We start from the raw sequence: 6,758 nt of genomic DNA on the forward strand, positions 1-6,758 counted from the left end.
TCAAATAATATGAAGAATTCATTGTTTAAGAACAAGAAATCAACCTACAAGAATGATGAATCTTGGATTGAGAAGGACTTTGATCTTGATCCTTGAATGTTTAGAACACTTGAAAGAGCTTGAAAGTCTCCAAAAGTGCTCCTAAAATCGTCACCTAGCAGTTCCTGGTCGATCTTGATTGAATGATGAGTTTAGGAATGGGGAAAGTGGCTTTAAAAAGGGACCCAGCTGTTTTACCAACTTTTGGAGGGCGTCCCAGGTTTGGACGGCGTCCCATTTGTCTTTGCTTCTAGACGGCATCCCAAATTGGGACGGCGTCCCAATTGCCTTGCTCAGAATCCTTTGTTTTGCATCCTCTACTACCTGTGCACCCCGTTATACTGGATGGAGTCCCAAGATTTTGGATGGGGTCCAGCATAACTGAAGCCCTATTTCGACTTTTTAACCCGTTATTTTGACCCTAACTCGTATGGGATCAACCATGATGATAATATAACTCATAAAATGACTATAAATCATCAAAACTCTTCAAGAATCACTTTTCGATGCATATCTTCATGTCTTCGCGTAATGTTATCGAAAAACTTTCAAATATCATGTTAGTTTTTACACTAAACAAGTTTTCCGGTTTCCTCAAAGCCCGGTTGAGGGTATTTACAAGTTTTTCATAAATGCGTGCGGGTTTCCCGCTCTTGGTCAAGCCAAGCCTTCCCACGGAACCTAACATCATAGTGAAGTTGGTTAGAAAATAATGTAGCTTAGGAAGATACTACATTACGTCCAAATATCATCGGTGAACCATGAGTTTGTACACCTCAATTTGTTATGGCATATGTATGTTGACCGCAGTCAACATAGATGCGATTGATCTTTACGGAGATCATCCATCTGGGGATTAGATTCATTAGGCTTAAAAGCTAATTTGCATTGTGCCCCCCATTGAACTAGACAAATCCATCTCATGGTTTGAATATGTTTGACCACAAATCCCTGTTTGATGTTGAGGTTAGGTGGATTTCCAGCCGATCATAGAGAAGACTTTTCTAGACTTTTCATCAACCTACAGCTGTTCTGGACTGCATCTTTCAACACAAAAGTTAATAAGTGCATCATTCGGACCTCTTTCACGATCGACACCCGACTTGGTTCAGGTGACCTACATTAGCTCCGGTGAACTAGTAGGATTTCCAAGCTCAACTTCAAAGACTATTAATAATTTAAGACTTTTTAGACAACATTTCTTTCAAAAGTGTATTAGTAATGGTTCTTGGACATATTCGTTTCAAAGGCAGCTTGTAAAAATTTTAAAATTTGAAGTGCAAAACGAAATCCCGAGACAATTTATATCTCCCCCCCCCCCCCACACACACACACTTGGTTCATGCAATGCCCTCATTTCATGATACAAGAAAAATGGATTAAATTGTAGAGGGCATGGTGTGAAGGTGGCAATACAAATTAGTAATTTGGAACCTGAAAATCATGGAACAAAGTAGACGGATGCTGCTGAACTTACTGCCAGCATAAGAGCATCGTCCCTTCCTCGATTTGTATCATATACACATCATAATTTCCAAATATTGCTGAACTTAATGCCAGTCTTTGAAGTTCAATCATGCTGCACACAATAACAAACCACACAAAATAATACTAAAGGTAAAGGTGTTGATACAACCACATCCATTACCAAATTAGTTCACAAACCACACAATTATTCAAATGTCTAATAACCTAACATAGTTCAACAAACCAAACCAAATCACACCACACAAATAAAAGAAAAGTGTTTAAAACAACATGATCAAAAGGCACGCAGGCCTCAACTCGAACCATATGGCCAAAAGTAATTTCCCGAACCATCTCTGTTCGGGCGGCCCTGGGGTATTGCTCCTCAAACCTGTGTTGAGCATCCTGGAAAGAAGCGTTAGAGTCATAAATTGGGTATGGAGGAGGTGGGTTCTGAGGATCGGTATAGTATGTGGGAGTCTGGCGTGTCGTTCCATAGTAATGATCGGGGTCAGAAAAGAACAACTCGGAGTTATGGTTGTTCCAGTCAATACCATAACACATCCACCCCTGATCGTGCACAGAAGCAATCTGACGTTGCTCCATTCGTTGCTGACTTTCCCACATCCGCTCGTTATGCTCTCTTTGAGTATCATGACTCAACCTCATACCGTGCACACTATTAACCAAACCATCCCAATCAGACTGGGAAGGTGCCCAAGTACCATGCCCATGAACGTCGGTTTGGGCTGCCATTTCTTCTTCCTCCTCTTGCACATCCACATTGACATTCGTTCCACTGCCACTAGCTTCACCCGCTACAAAAGGTACCAACCGACCATTTCTAACTTTCATGAGGATTTCGGCGTTTATGTAGGAAATTTTCTTTAATGCTTTCATCTTATTTTCACTTTCCAATAAACGACTAAAATCAATACCAAAATGTAGGGCAATAGTAGTGATGTAGTGGCCCCCAAGTAGTGGACTGCTTCTTCTTGACTCTTGAGATACCTCTTGCAAGTAACAACCTATGTATCCCGAGATGTTAGTGGGGTGACTGTTCTTGATTTGATGCATCAACCAAAGGTCGTCTAACTGGACCTTTTCGTTTCCTTCTACCCTTGCATTAAAAGTTGTTGCGATAAGTCGGTGAAGGAGCCTATCATCCGGCCTTTGAATCTCACTATACCATACTCTGCTTGATTTGAATGTTCGAGTTGCATCGTGCTTAGCGATTCTTGACCAAAAACCTTGTTCATTAAATACCCGTTGGCCTCTATACTCGGATCCGTACAAGTACATAGTAAGACTGTTATCATCAAGCTCCCCAAAAATTCCTAGAGCTCTACATAAACCACTTCGGCTCAACTGTCGACCCTCCCGTCCTAACCTGAATCTTAGGAACTCATTTGAGTCCGGTTCCCTGCAATAATTCAATCGCAATGTAGACAAAAACTCTTTACATAAAATCGGATAAATTTTGTCATTCAGGCCCTGTTCCCATGCATGAAGAAGTATCCCTTGGAACTTAAGCCATAACATATAGCTAACATGCTCGTACTGGTTTGCTTCATTTAAAGGGCCCCATATGAAATACCTCGTGGTATTGGTCGGCCTTGGATCAATGCGAGCAAAATCTGCACGATAGTCATCATGATTTCTCAAAAAGTCTAGCCAAGTTCTAGGATCAATTTCCTCCTCCTCGCTGCTGATTTCTTCTTGATGTTGAACCGGGGGAGGTGGTGGTGGTGGAACGTTTTGGCTTCTTGTTATTCGGCCTCTTTTGTTTCCTCCTCTACCTTGGCTTGATGTACCCTACACAACACAATAACACCAAATAAAATGACATAGAAACCGTTGTGTTAGTGTTAGCAAAAATAAACACAACCAAGTAGCAAAGTGAATTAAGCAATCATAACATCATTCATCATCCAAAATCAATGTGAATCACATATGAAAAGTTATATTTTCCAATCAAATAGCAAAAGTCAACCAAAGTCAACACAAGTTCGTAAATACACTTTCACAAATGTGGATCACTAATTCACCATCAACCATCAACTTAGAAGCCAAATATGTTGCATTCAAAAACATAGGTCATATCATGTGGTACTTGCATCTTAACATTCCAACAATTTCCATTATAACACAAGTATAACAATTTTAGTACCAAATGACCATTTATCGTAGCATTTCGCAACTACATTCTAGCATATAATGCTATCAAACCATTTCAATAGACCTAAACATGTGAAAATCAAGCATACATTTTTCATAAGAACATCACAATTCGAAGTAAGCTTGAAATTCCATAAAATCCAATTCATGACCCGGCCAAATTGACACCTATATCACCAACACCAAGTCCATACATAACAATCTTTATAATCATCACAAACAAACCCAACATTCTAAACAAAAAGCCCCAAATTCGGATTTAATTTTAACAAAACCCTAGAATCATCAAAAACCCATTAACATGTAATTATAGCAAAATCAAGGCATAAATGGGTAATTACATCACTAAAACATGTTAATTGAACTAAGAATCATGTAAATCAAACACCCCTACACTAATCTTTAACATAATCATACATAAAAGCATATATATTAACAAATCAAGAAAGAAAAGTGTGTAATGGAAGAAGCAATACCCGACTAGTCATGATTCAAGTATGAAATTAGGAGAAGAAATCACTAAATTTGGGAGTAGAAATTGAGGTTTTGTGAAGTTGGGTCGTTCTTGGGGAGAAAAAATTGAGATAGGAGTGTTTGTGGTTGAAAAATGAGTGAGAGAATGTGTTTTAATCGTATTATTTTTTTCTGGACTGATGGGTTTGGACGGCGTCCAAGATTGGGACGGCGTCCCGTTTGCCTTCGATGTGGAACGACGTCCAAAGATGGGATGGCGTCCAAATGGTCGTGAGTCTCAGGTCTGATCTTAAACATACATTGAATGGCTCCTGACCCAGACCCCCGTGTAATGAGACGGCGTCCCCAGCTTTGGGACAGCGTCCAAATGGTCTTCAGCTGCTGGTCAGGTCTTAAACACACAAATAACCTCAATTTTAATCAAACACAGGTCATAGAAGCTCATATAACCAAATTTGATCATGTTATTCACACAAAAACAATATCACAAGCTCAAACCACACAAAACGACTATGTACACATGTGAACTTTATTTAACAAGTCGTTCATCCTAACTCGTCCCCAATTCGTTTAATCTTTTTATTCGAAGTTGAGGCTAACCCCGTCTTCGATTTCTAGGGGACCATCAACATAGTGCTTGACCCGGTGGCCATTCACCTTGAATCCTTCTCCTCTTAAGTTTAACAACTCAACCGTTCCATATGGGAAAACCTTCTTGACAACAAAGGGTCCCGTCCATCGGGATTTCATTTTACCCGCAATAAGTTTAAATCGTGAGTTGAAAAGGAGAACTCGATCTCCTTCCTTGAATTCCTTGGGATTCTTAATGCGGTTATCGTGCCATCGTTTGGTTTTCTCTTTGTAAATGACCGAGTTATCATAGGCTTCAAGCCTCAACTCATCCAACTCATTGAGTTGGCTCAAACGAAGGCGACCCGCCTCATGGTGATCTATATTACATGCCCTTAATGCCCAATGAGCTTTATGTTCAATCTCCAAAGGGAGATGGCATGCCTTTCCATAAACCAAATGAAAGGGAGTGGTTCCGATAGGTGTTTTGTAGGTGGTACGAAATGCCCACAAAGCATCGTCAAGCTTCATTGCCCACTCTTTTGGGTTGGAACCAACCGTTTTCTCTAGAATTCGTTTTAATGAACGGTTAGTATTTTCGACTTGCCCGCTTGTTTGCGGGTGATAAGAAGTTGAGAATTTATGGAGTACCCCATATCTTTTCATCACCTTTTTCCATTTGAGCATTGCAAAAATGGGTGCCCCGGTCACTAATGAGTGCCATTGGAATTCCAAAACGAGCAAATAGGCTTTCTAAGAAAGTGACTACTACTCGTGCATCATTAGTTGGGAGAGCTTTCGCTTCAGCCCATTTAGACACATAATCGATTGCAACGAGTATGTAGTGAAAAGAATGAGATTTAGGAAACGGGCCCATGAAGTCAGTTCCCCATACATTGAACACCTCACATACTTGAATGCTTTGTTGAGGCATTTCGTCACGTTGGGTGATTTTTCCGGCTCGTTGGCACACATCACATGATTTACAAACTAGGTGGGCATCTTTAAAGATTGTAGGCCAATAGAAACCGGCCTCATAAACTTTCCTCCCCGTGATTTGAGGTCCAAAGTGCCCACCCATAGGGCCAAGATGGCAATCAAGCAAAATTCATGTGCATTCCTCACCGGAAATGCACCTGCGAATTACTCCATCCGAACATCGTTTAAAAAGATAGGGATATTCCCAAAAGTAGTATTTGAGGTCACTAAAGAATTTTCTTCATTTTTGGTGTGACCAACCCTTTTGAAGGAATTTCCTAACGATGTAATTAGCAATATCAACATACCAAGGCTCGTCCACCTTCTCTATTCTCATAAGGTGTTCATCGGGAAAATCATCTTTAATACTCAATTCGTGGAGTACTTCAAGATTTGGATTTTCAAGTCTAGAGAGGTGGTCGGCCGCAAAATTCTCGGCACCTTTCTTATCCCGAATTTCGATGTCGAATTCTTGCAAAAGCAAGACCCAACGTAGTAATCGATGTTTGGACTCGGGTTTTGAGAAAAGGTATTTCAATGCCGAATGATCGGTGAAGACAATGGTCTTTGATAAAACAAGGTAAGATCGGAATTTGTCAAAAGAAAAGACAATAGCAAGGAGCTCCTTTTCCATGGTCGTGTAATTCAATTGAGCCCCTTGTAAAGTCTTGCTTGCGTAGTAAATGGGTTGGAAACGTTTCTCAACCCGTTGGCCCAAAACTACACCAACCGCAAAATCCGATGCATCGCACATTAGCTCGAACGGTAAAGACCAATTTGGAGCTATAATTATTGGCTCGTTAACAAGTTTTTCTTTGAGAGTGTTGAATGCAATTGTGCATTCTTTTGTGAACTCGAAAGGTGCATCTTTCTCGAGGAGTTTATTCATGGGCGTTGCTATTTTAGAAAAATCTTGAATGAACCGGCGGTAAAACCCGACATGCCCTAGAAAACTCCTCACACCCTTCACATTAGAAGGAGGTGGTAGGTTGGCAATGACATCAACCTTGGCAGGATCCACCTCAATACCAACACTCGAGATCTTGTGCCCG

This window comes from Rutidosis leptorrhynchoides, chromosome 2, assembly GCF_046630445.1.
Source record: "Rutidosis leptorrhynchoides isolate AG116_Rl617_1_P2 chromosome 2, CSIRO_AGI_Rlap_v1, whole genome shotgun sequence".
NCBI lineage: Eukaryota > Viridiplantae > Streptophyta > Magnoliopsida > Asterales > Asteraceae > Rutidosis > Rutidosis leptorrhynchoides.